The sequence below is a fragment of the Rattus norvegicus genome, chromosome 14 (genome assembly GCF_036323735.1).
Source record: "Rattus norvegicus strain BN/NHsdMcwi chromosome 14, GRCr8, whole genome shotgun sequence".
Classification (NCBI taxonomy): Eukaryota; Metazoa; Chordata; class Mammalia; order Rodentia; family Muridae; genus Rattus; species Rattus norvegicus.
Window position 1 is genome coordinate 27,439,468 of NC_086032.1, and position 12,981 is coordinate 27,452,448.

Consider the following 12,981-nt stretch of genomic DNA (forward strand, 5'->3'; position numbering starts at 1 on the left):
CCTAAAGCTCATTTTTTCCCAAACACACAAGTATGCCATAGTCAAGTTTTTTTTCAATATCCACTATTAGTTTTAAGTCAATAAAACCATTTCTCTTATGATGCTTATCTTAAGGACTACACCTTCATCTTTCAAAACTAGACAAAAGCACATTTAAGCAATCAGATCCTGCAGGTTATGAAAAAAGTTACCAGTCTTTAATGAATTTCCATGTTCATAGATGTAAAAAAAAAAAACAAAAGGAATGATCCACATGAAACGCGGGCTTCTTTTTAAGACATTTTATATCTCTGTGTGCAGTAGGACTGAATTTCAGATCTAGTTTGAGCTACATCGTGAGAAATTGTCTAAAACTAAATCAGTAAGTTCCATACCGCACCATCATATAAATGCTATATAAAAAAAATAATGAGGAGTCTGGGGACAGGAGACAAAGAGAAAAGAAAGAATTGAAAGTTTGAATCACTTGAAATCGCTTAGAAGTTCTTAAATACTAGAGTCAACCTGTTTACATTTATTACTCAATTTCTAACCACTTAGGCAGCTGGGAGAACTACTGTCCTTTCAGTTGTCCTTAAAAGAAGAATTCTCTTTACTTCAACAAAACAATGTATATGTAAATCCCAGAGGAAAGGAATGATCTTTAGGGTTTGAACACTCTCAACTAAATTAAATACAGTTCTAACATCTGACTTTACAACGTTTATATTTCATTTAAAACAGACACAATTTATTTCTTCCTTTTCTTTCCTTTTTTTTTTTTTTTTTCTTTCCAGTATCACACAACTCCCAAAAATGGAATTTAACTTTCAGGTGAAAACACAGAAACAAACAAATAAGACATATTGAAGAATCAGATGGGAACTAGTTGGAGCACTATGAGAGACAGGTATAGCACGAAAATGCAGCAACGTCCATGACGAGACCAGAGGAAGCCTGTTCCATATGAGCGGCGGCGGCAGGCAGCTTGGACTACTCTGTCATGGGGCTTCCATGATGTTCCTTGCTGTCCCCTTTGGACTCCTGCTTACTTCCTTGCCCATATTTTATAGCTGTCTTCCCAATCCTCTCTGCTAGGTGCTCTCCTCACTCTCAACGAACCCCTTTCTTCCATAGCACTGTAGCTAAGGCATCTTGTTTTAAGAAACACTAGCTGCCTTACCAGTCTCTATGCAGGCTCTGGTACTCAGTGGATCAGTGGATGAGAAAAACCTGCCCTTATCCAGCCTGCCTGAGCTCAGTGGGTCAAAGTTTTCAGGAAATGCTGACCTTTTTTTTTTCCTGTTAACTTTTTGATCTTTATCACACTGGTGTTCGACTCTGTCACATACAAATCACTCAGTAAATAAACATTCATAAGTGAACCAAGGCTTGAACCATATTTATAATTTATAAAAATACTTCCCCCAGTAAATATATTTACTCTACCAGGATAGCTTTCTAAACCATAATTATTTTTATTTTGCTCAATGACTCCTTCGTCAGATTTATTTCTCAAGAACCTACATCATTTTTCATTAACCCTAAATAAATTGCTCACAATGATTGTAAAATTAATAATGTCACCACCCATCAAAAGAATGCCCTAAAATTGAATAACAGCCTTAATCTTGATAGAGGAGAGAAGACATCTGTCCTTAGTGCGTGACTGGTGATGACCAGTCTTTCGGGTCTCTCCACATTACTGATTTCCTGCTGTCACTGTTAACCTTTAGCACAGATTCTGCAACACCAACTTCCTCCAGGTCTACAGATCCCTTCAAGCCAAAAGATACAAGACCCTAGAAAGGGAAGGGAAACAGGGTAGGGTGAGCAAAAACCAAGCTTTTGGAGGAAAACACCCTCTCCCAGCCTTGAATCCACAATGTAAAATTGTAACACCCTGTTTTGAGGATTTGTTTGCATCCCTAACCCAAATAGAGTGCTTGACCACTGGTTGGAACAAGTACTTTGAATGAGATTCTAAAATTGAGCATCAGCTCGTCGATTTATAGAGACATCCTCTGTGTTTCCCACCGACCAAAATCAACTTGGGGAGCAAACAGGTCCATTTCATCTTAAATTCCCAAGGAACTGAAGAAAGTCTAGGCAGGAACTCAAGGGTTCCTCATAAAACCCAGGACCACCTGCTTAGAGGGGACATTGCCCTCAGGAGGCCGGGCCCTCTCACATCAATCAGCAAGCAAGCAAGTACTACCACTTAAGACAGTTCCTCGACTGAGGCTTCCTCTCCCCAGAGGACTCTTTGATAAGGCTGACAAAAAGTAACCAACACAATGCCAAGCAACCAGAGCTTCCAGGGACTAAGCCATTACCTAAAGACTATACATGGACTGACCCTGGACTCTGACCTCATAGGTAGCAATGAATATCCTAGTAAGAGCACCAGTGGAAGGGGAAGCCCTGGGTCCTGCTAAGACTGAACCCCCAGTGAACTAGATTGTTGGGGGGAGGGCGGCTATGGGGGGAGGATGGGGAGGGGAACACACATAAGGAAGGGGACGGGGGAGTGGGATGTTTGCCCGGAAACTGGGAAAGGGAATAACACTCGAAATGTATATAAGAAATACTCAAGTTAATTAAAAAAAAAAAAAGTAACCAGCACTCTCTAAGATGAAACTTTCCGATGTGATGTCGGCAAAGGCAAATCCAAACAATGTTGCGTTCTTCACTTCCTGACTTACCACACCTTGTATTTGTCCTGTGTCTTTTTGGTAACAGTAAATAGAGCAACACATTCCCTGGACTGATACACTCAGACTTCCCACTTGCCTCGAGCAAACCGTCCACTCCCTACCTTAGACAAGATCCAGCACTGCGTCTAAATTCTCCTGGTATGATGGACTTCCAGTGCCTAACAACTTTAGTTATAAAAGAAAAGAAAAGAAAAGAAAAGAAAATTAAAGAGCAGAACAAAACAGTATCATATCCACTGTTTAATATCTAATATTATCCATCATTTTGAAAATCTCATAAGGTCAGAGGATCCTTCAGATCTATTTTGTTCCATATCCCAAGCACCCCGAGGGCATCTGGAATAAATATTAAAATGAATGATAACGTTAATTTAAGTAAAAATTCTCATCAAGGAATGCAGAAACATGCAGAAGTATATTTAGGGAAAAATCACCTTCAGCAAACATGACAAATTAAAAATTCCAACAAATGGTGTTCTATTTGTGAGCTTGCACTGTGTACTCGAGCTCATTTAATACTTGCTATACCTATGAAAATAAGTATAATAATATAATTATATTTTATACCTATCTTAACAGATGAGGAAATTAAGTTATTATTAAGTTATTATTAAGTTATTAATTAAATTAAGTTATCCAATGTCATTTTTCACAGTGTCAGGTTTGAAACTGTACTTTTCCACTTTCTAAAACTCTGTATTTCTTTATTTATTCAGAGAGACATTTTAATCACTGTATTTTACATCATTCTGTATGCAAATATTCGCTTTTATAAATGATCACTCAACTTCTTTAGAGCTTAAACACAATTTAGTAGTTAAAATTTATAATTCAAAATTTTATGTAAATAAATTCTATCAGGTGAGAAAAAAAGACTAGCAATAAGTATTCATTATTCAGTGTATATATTTCTGCTCTCTAAAACAATTGTTTAAATTGGAAGACTAGACTTACGGACCCAAAACCCTGTGTGTTAAATATATTTACTAGTTAAGTATAAGATAAAGTAAGTTGACATAAGAAGCAATAATAATGCTGAAGTCATTTATTGATTAACAAACCTATAATAGGTAAGGGAAACAGTGAAACATCATATAAGTAATAGCCGAGGCTGGCCGTGAACTCCTAGTTCTGCTTCTTCTGCCTTGTAAGTTCTAGAATAACATGTGTGACTCACAACATTCAGCCAACAGTACAAGGAAGAAATCGCAAGACTGAGAGAGATACATTAAAATCCATGATATTTTTATAGAATAATTTTATTATGCCACAGTTAAAGTAAATTATTACAAAAAGTATATATAATCCATTTTATCTTTTTCAAATATTCAATTATTACATGCAATATTACGCATTGGCACTTCAAGGAGGATGTGGTGGAAAGTTGCTATTAAATCAACTACGTGGTGAATGAGTCTCAATAAAGAGAGGGTGTTTGTTCATTTTTTGAAAATGTAACCTGCAAGCAAGAATAGTCTAATTTATTTGTGTGTGTATGTGTGTCTGTCTGTGTGTGTGTGTGTGTGTGTGTGTGTGTGTGTGTGTGTGTGTAATTACAGTCCTACGTCAGAGCTCCCAGGGACTAAACCACTACTCAAAGACTACACATGGTCAGACCCATGACTCCAGCTGCACATGTAGCAGAGGATGGCCTTGTTGGGCACCAATGGGAAGAGAAGCCCTTGGTCCTGCCAAGGTTGGACCCCCCCCCCAGTGGAGGAGAATATCGAGGTGGGGAGGTGGGAAAGAGGGGTGGTTAGGGAGGGGGAGCACCCTTATAGAAGAAGGAGAGGAAGGGGGCTGGGGGCTTATGGCCGGGAAACCAGGAAAAGAGAATAACATTTGAAATGCAAATAAAAATATCCAGTAAAGAAATAAATAAAGAAAGAAAGAAAGGAAAAGAAAAGAAAAGAATAGAAAAGAATAGAATAGAATAGAATAGAATAGAATAGAATAGAATAGAATAGAATAGAATTCAAGACCTTATACTTTGGAGGCAAGTCTCTATCCCCAAGAAACATCCCAACTCAACCACCAAGGGAATTCTACTCAAATGAACTTCACCAGTTTCCTTCACATTCTAGACATTTTAAAGGAAGGCGCCACTAGTCACTGTACCATTTAAAGAAAGGATAGACAGAAGTTTCTATGGTCATTGGAACACAGTTCTATAATGCAAATACTGCTTTGGAGAAACGCAAGTAGAAAGACTGCTTCAGAGCTGACAAGCAGCACCCCTGCCATGCTGGGACAATGTCCTCAGCTCTGCATAGCGTGGGATTTTAAGGAATCTAACAAACAAAAAACATTAGTTTTCAACGCCACCTAACAGACAAAACCCAGCAGCTTTCAGCGCCACCTAAATTTACCTTGCCACAGAACCTTTAATAACTGTTCCCATTTTTGTTTGATTTGTGTAAGTCTACAGAGCACAGTCATGCAGTTATAGAATTGTTTATTTATCAACCACCGTAATCTCTCTCATAAATAAGTTCTGCTGCAAAATTACACAAAACCCAGAGAAGAAAAGTTAACCAAATTCTGCTGTCTCCTGGAGCTAACACTGAAACTCACATGCTCACAACAGGTATTTAAAATAGTGCTGTTGGGGTTGGGGATTTAGCTCAGTGGCCCTGGGTTCCGGTCCCCAGCTTGAAAAAAAAATAGTGCTGTTAGTGTTTCTCTCTCCCCCCATCTCTCTCTCTCTCTCTCTCTCTCTCTCTCTCTCTCTCTCTCTCCCCCTCTCTCTCTGTGTCTCTGTCTCTTTGTCTCTCGGTCTCTCTCTGTCCCTCTCTCTCTCTCTCTCTCTACACACACACACACACACACACACACACACAAACATACAAATTCATACGTACTCATACGCATTCACACTCATTCTCACATATGGGCAAACAATTCACATATAGTCACACATGCTCACACAACCCCCCCCACACACACACACAAACATTCATACTCACACACGCTCACACACTCAGAAGTAACTTTAGAAGTTCTGGTTTCAGTGTACAAATTACAGAAATGTGCATCATAGAACACCTCAAATTTTCTTCCTACATTTCTACCAAAAGATCTCTAACCACACCTATGTCTAACGATATTCATGTTCATGCTAACTAAATGCAAGCCACCATGCTTCACTTTTCTACCTCACTGAACTCTCTGTTCCTTCATATATAAATTTCCTTTACTTTAAATACGTTTGTTGGTCATTTACTTTGACTTTTCATATTTGAGTTTTCAAAGATGGATCAAATGTTCAGTGTGGTGTTCTATTGAGAGTTTGGTAAAACTTGAGTTTCACAAAATAACAGCTTCAAAGAACTGGGGAGATAAGGGAACTACTCAGAAAAGTCACCGTATTGTTAAAGATATAATCCACAGACCCACTCAACTATTAAAATATACAGGAAATCTCCTTTATTGTGGAGGGACTGACCCTGAATTTTATATCCTGGTAAATATGTAACTCGGTAACTGTTTAAAAATTTTAAAAGGTAAAAATTACTATGTATAATATAATATAATTACTATAATTATAAATTATTATAATTACCAATATGATTAATATATAATTAATATAATTATTATGATAAATAATTGATGATTGCTAAGTACAAGAAAGAAATTCTAAAGAAAGAACGTTCAAAGAACCACTGACCTGGGAGACACTCACACATGGGAAAAGTCAAGTACAGTGTTGTACTCTCTGATAAAGTGCAGGGACTCTCAGCAACGGAACCAGAGAATCAACGAAGAATTCCTAAGTTAATATATTTATGTGATGTCATTTATCCCAGCCAAAATAAAAGAGAGGGCTAATGCGAATATGTTAGTATATAAATAAATCTATCTGAACCAGTATTAAAAAAAATAATGCTTTAAAAAAAATCACAGGCACTTAGAGAAGTTGCAGGAAAATTTATAGTTGTGTGTATGCTCTAATCTCAGTTCCATGGAAATACATGCTGAATACAAAAGTGGGCAATTGATATAAGATCGCACGTTCAAAGTAACTGTGAGTATTGTGAATAAGGGGTGTGCTGGCTTGTTCATGTCAACTTGACACAAGCTAGAGGCACCTAAGAGGAGAGACAATTGAGAAAATGCCTGCAAAGAGGGTGTTACAGGCAAGGGAAATTTCTTAATTTAGTTGATGTGGAAAGGCCAGTCCACTTTTCGTTGGAACACTGCTGGAATGTTGGTCCAGGATTTTATCAAAAAAAAAAAAAAAAAAAAAAAAAAAAAAAAAAAACCAACCAGGCTGAAAAGCCACGAGGAACAAGTCAGTAAGCATCATTCCTCCATGACCTCTACGTCCACTCCACCTTCTAATTCCGCATCCAATGATGAACAATGATGTGGAAACAGAAGCCAAATAAACCTTTTCCTCCCAAATTTTTATTTTACTCGTGATGTTTCATCACAGTAATCATAACCCTAAGACAAACAATATTGACATATTAAGGGGTTTTTGCCTTAATACTAATGTTACCCGTGCTCAGAGTTGATTATGTTCTGCAATCATAAAATATCATTTAAATATGATCTTCAAAACATGCAATATGGTACCGTGAGGATGAATAAATAAAATTCAAACCTCAGAATTACTGGAACTCAATGAGATACCCCTGAAAAGCATAAAGGAAACCCACAGAAACGATAGTGCACACTAACACCCATAAAGAAGGGCAAGGAGTGTCCTCTGACACTGACATTGTGACCTTTCGGAGAGTGTCCCCCATTTATAATAAAGTGGGCTAATGCCTCATTTATAAACCTGAGGCCTTCATTCATGTCCCATTACGTTTTGCGCTGCTGTTGCTCTGTCTCAGCCCCAAATGCCAGGAAGAAAACACAGGAAAGAAGACACCCAGGCACACAACGGCTTTCTCACTGTCGGCCATTATTCAGGAAAGGTCTCATTGAATAAATGTCTGCTCAGAGGCTCGGAACAAACTTCATTTCTGAACACTACTGTCTAGAGCCCAGCAGGCTGTTTCACCAAGATCAAATCACACATTTAATCAAATGCACCAAAAAATGCTTTCAAAATTTCCTTAATACCACCAAATCACCAAATAATGTTGATAGCATAGTGATTTCTAATGTTCTTTCTTCTTTAGGGTCCTATAGCAATAAGGCAAGGCCCTATTCCAGGGAGTTCTTCTAATTAAACTTCTATTAACCTTTAAGATTTCTCCTAAATTGTCTTCCTATGTTACTACTTACACTGCTAATGCGAAAATAAAAATAAAAATAAAAATAAAAATAGCATAGCTTTCCAATTTAAATAAAGAAAAGAGCAAGCTATCCATGGAGGCAAATGCCTAGAAAAGGGATGTCGAGGGTAAACAATCAAGTGTTCAAAGCCAGCCCGAACTAGGAAGTTAACCAGAAAAGCACTAAAATCTGGGTGGATGGCACCATCTCAAAAGTGCTTTGCACAAGTGGCTATGAGCCTATCATGTAACCACTGAGGTGACAGAGACCAGGGGATATTAATGGCTCACCAGCCAGCTAGTCTAGCCAAATTAGCATGCTGGAGGCTCAAATGAGACAGCATCAGAATATCACAAAAATAAGTTGGGGGCTAGAGAGAGGACTCAGTAGTTAAGCATGCTTATTGCTCTCCTAGGATCTGGATTTGGCTCCCAGAACTCACCTGGTGGTCTGCAATCAAATGTAACTTCAGTTCTAGGCGATTTGATGCTTTCTTATGTCCTCTACTTATGGCTCCTCCACTCACATAGTACACAGAAACTCACGTATCATCACACATTACATTCACACTCAGCTAGGCATAGCCACCTACACATATTCATATACATATAGAAAAATATCAATAAACCTACCACCCTACACTCCTCTAAGCAATACCTTAGAGCGCCACTTTACCTCAGGCTTTGACACATCGGATATCTGTCATTTAGAAACCTTAGGATTAGATATCCCTAGGTAAAATCTCTTTGAGCCATTGCATGAGGATGAAGTTACGTAGCCCCAATTATCTGAAACATCCCAATTTCTATACATTTGAAGAGTCTGTCTCTAAACAGAAGGTTTACTCAAATAAACATGTACTTCCACCTCAAGTCTGTCATGAATGTACTAGCCAGTGTAGATTCTCAAACAGATGGATAGATACATATCCATAAAGGCATACTGGTCCTTCTTTTGCTTCTGTTTGCATTTATTTTGTGCGTTGTTTATCCGCCAAGCATAATTTTGTTTGTGCAGTTTCTGTCAGGATAACCATTTCCTCCATGCTGTCTCCAGTCAGGAATCACTACGTGCTCCTTTTTGTAAAAATACTCTGACTTCACTGGTAGAACTCCAACGTGAGTTAATTCTGCCCCAGGTATTTGCTGTGTGATGAGACATCTGGGTAGCTCCGCTCACATGGGTGTTGTACTCAGTTTCTGTCTAATCTAGCTAAAGCCTGTAAGAACAGCACTGTTCTCTACAAGGCTAAAAATATATGAGAGGAAGCCAGCATTCTGAAGAAGCCTGAGTTCAGTTTGCCCTTCGGACTCCACAGCAACTCAACCATCGAAGGAAAAAAAGACCACACTTCTTCTGTAAGTGATGCCTTTCAGTGTTTAATGGGTTTTCACAGAATGCAAAACCTGGATGGCCTGTGATACAGTTTCAGCAACAGCAGGTGTTTCTGAACAAAAGATGAAAATTTCTAACCCATGATTTGCATGACCTTATTGCGTGTTCCGGGTATAGTATGTATGTCCAAGGTGACTCTGACTACTTACAATTAATGGTTTTCCTAGCCAGTTTTCCAATTTTTTTTTCCATCAGTTAACAACTGGTCACTATAGTGTACATTCAGATGATAGGTACTTTATTCTGTGGAAAACTGTATGGTTTCAATCGAGCCTTCCCTCTGATTTAATAATCTTTCCATCCACAGAGGAAATGGAACATCCTGGCTCACTCTGCTTTACTGATACACAGATGTGGTCAGACCTGCTCTGCCTTGCGAATATTTGCCTGTTGTTTGTTTAAAATCTGCATGTATGTAGTGAGGAATCCTGAAATGATATCCAAGGGTAAACATGAAATTCAATCATGCTTCCAAGGTACCCTATCCACATTGTCTGAATGTGAATTTTTATTACATGGCCTTGCATTTAATGTCAGATGAAGACCTTTCTACCATGGCTTCGTGTTTGTCAGTTTAGTGAGTTTTGAATTTTAAGAAGAAAAAGTGGTTCAGATGTGGCGACTTCTGTTTAAAGATACTACTCAAGCTATAGAGAACACCTATAAAATCTAAGTATTGAATTTTACCTGTGGCAGAAATCAAAGCTTCTAAACATTGCAGTGGAGGGCATGTGGAAATATAGTTAGGGGCTTACAAATGACCACTGGCCCTAGACATTCTAAAATGTACTGATTTTGGTAAACCTCCATCCTTCCCTCCAAAAGTTGTATCTAAAATTACAGTAACCTCCCAATAAATGAATCATTTCAGCCTAAAGCTAAGTTGGAGTGTCCTTGCAATTAAGAGAAAAAAGTAATAAATGTCACATCATGTAATGAAGTTAAATGTAATGAAACATGACAACTGAGATATTATAAAAGTCTCATCGTTTCAGAGTGACTGATAAATACTTCATTGTCATGGACAAAGTTGTTTAATTCGATAAGGACACTTAGCTGAACTCTTTTCCTACACTATAATGACTGTGTGTTGTTGTAAAGGGAAATAGTTGCTTCAGTTCTCTCAGAAGAAAAGCAATGGATACGCACATGCCTTGTGTTAACCAAAACTATTTCTCAATAGGTTCTTTGTCCATTCCTTGAAGTCATGATCAGTATTCTGAGTCAAGGTTCAAACAACCCATTAGCCTTTGACAAATCAAGAACACTGAAAATTTGAAGGAAAGAAAATGCTCATGTAAATCAACTGAGACCTCCCTTGCCAGTCAGAAATCAAATCTCATGCAGAAAGATGACCATCAGTCAGGCCTATTTCCTCTGAAGCAAAAGTCTTTATTTGGAAGTGCTTTGAGGAAAGGAAGGGAGAATGAAACCAAACCAAAACAAAACAGGAGACTGTTGAAAACCCTCTCACAGGGTCAGCTGTCAATGGAATGCATTTTAGTATTCAAGTTATCCACCCGAGCATAACATCAAAAACTGGGCTGAGTCTCACCCCATTCTCATAGGCTCAGGCTACCGTGAGCCACTGGGGGCTGCCTTGAATAGTAACACACTCTGCCTCTGCGGGATGCATAAACACCAACATGGGCTGATCAAACAGAAGGGGCTGGGGAGGGGGGTGCTTTGTTTTGTCGTGTTTTTTTAACTTGGCTTTTATTTTCTTGAGTCATACTTTCAGATACTTAAGTGTGCTGCAGCTTAGCAAGTCAGCGGTTCAACATTCAGGCCTTCGTTGTTATTGCTGTTAATTTTCTCAAATGCTACATTATAGATTCCCCTTCTTTACCTACAAATTAGACAAGTAAAAGAGTCACGCGAAAGAGAGGAAGGAAGGAAGGAAGGAAGGAAGGAAGGAAGGAAGGAAGGAAGGAAGGAAGGAAAGGGAAGGGAAGGGAAAGGGAAGGGGAGAGAGAGAGAGAGAGAGAGAGAGAGAGAGAGAGAGAGAGAGAGAGAGAGAGAGACTGACTCATTACCAACTGTCACTGGAATACAGATGTTCATTCTCAATTCTAAACTTATTTATAGGCCTTTCAATACTTCTAGTCTTTAAGGCAATTTTTGGATTCAGAATTGTAAGGTTTCCTTTGCATAATTCATGTATAGCAATCTTATGAGTACTTGTACTTTGGGGTTATAAATCTTTCAAAGGCATGGAAATCTGTAAATTTTGGAAGTGGATGATGACTTGATTTGGTTACAACACTGAGGCACTTAAAGAGCTGTTGACACCCTGTGCAAAGAAGCTCTGCTGTTTCACTTGAAGTGTCTTAAGCTAAATGGTTATTTTCATGATTTAAAATCAGTCTTCAGCCAGAGCGCTAGGTGGATGTCAACAAGACTTTTTTTCCCCTGTCAGGATTATTTTTTGATGAAGAATTAGTAGTAGAACTTAACATGTTTTAGTTGAATAGGAGCCCTCAGCAATGGATATTTAAATGGTTGACGAAGACGAGATGAAAGAAAGAACAGTGAGACCAACACTCAACTCCAAACATTTCTTAACTGCTTAATAAAATGCTATTGATTTTCGTAGCTCATCAAGAACTCTTCAATTAAATAAATGATATTTGATTTAGCTAAGTTTTGTTAATGATTGTACTCAAGGACATTTCTCAGAACACTGTGACTGTAGTGTCAGGTACCAAGAGTCTAATGCTCCCTTAAGCAGAGAGCAGATACTTTTCTATTTACTTATTTTTCTTGCCCAACCAGCAGGGTGGATTTACCACCTTTATTTCCTCAGGCAGAGATGGTGGAGGTAGGACCTGAAGGCGTTGGAGAGCATAGTCGGGCAAAGGCTGCATCTGAAAAGCTCATAGGAAACAGTTTTTAGCCCTGCCTATTTAGCAGGATGACTTCGTTTCTGTAAAACTGTGAAAGCCTCAACCCAAGTGTTTAGGCTGCTCACAGTGAGAGGCCTGATTCCAGACTTAGAGAGATCCATGGAAAACACGCAAAAATGTGTATAGTCTGTACATCTATCCACACCGCTTTCAAACTTGTCCAAAAACTTGATTCACAAGGACTAGAGTTCTCCTGCTAAACTTTAGCACCTAGTCAAGCTAATTTGTATGCAAAGCCTCTTTCACCAGTAGCTAGGCATTTCAGCCACTCATATACAGAGGGAACTAAAGGATATAATTACCCCAAGGATTCTTTTCACTGAAATGGCCTGTTGTGGTGCTTAGGTAGTGATTAACAGATTAAGTGTGTAGTGAGTCGTCTTGATATCACTTCAGAAAAGTGATTTCCTCCCTAATAATTCCCAAGATGCATAAATATTCAATTAGGGTCTTTGAAAATAGTTTTAATTGAGCATTCACACTATCCAACTTCAACCTTAGCTCAAACTGACAAAGGTGTTCTATTAATTTTTCGTATAAAAAATTTTGCCCTCAACCCTCCATGAGTTGAAAGAGTAAGGTGAGGATTACCTACCCTTCCCATGAAAGTTTTAAGTGTCACGGGGATTTTAATGCACACTCTGAAGTAGTGATGTGAAACATGACTGCATATCGAATCACATAGGGAGTTGATTAACGTTTCCTAGGACTCTTGGGAGATCCAGTATTAATGGGGATGATAATGATGATGATGA

At 38.5% G+C, this 12,981-nt stretch overlaps 1 protein-coding gene across 26 annotated transcripts in view; it reads right to left on the minus strand.

Annotated features, from left to right (window-relative positions):
- Adgrl3 (adhesion G protein-coupled receptor L3) overlaps positions 1 to 12,981 on the minus strand; it is a 767,242-nt gene that overhangs the window by 748,577 nt on the left and 5,684 nt on the right. For 2 of the 26 annotated variants that reach the window (XM_063272824.1, XM_063272819.1), the window contains exon 2: positions 2,798 to 2,861. The exons of the other annotated variants lie outside the window; for them this stretch is intronic. The gene's annotated coding sequence lies outside the window, so the exon portion shown is untranslated. The remainder of the gene's footprint in view (positions 1 to 2,797; positions 2,862 to 12,981) is intronic. 26 annotated transcript variants of the gene reach the window in all.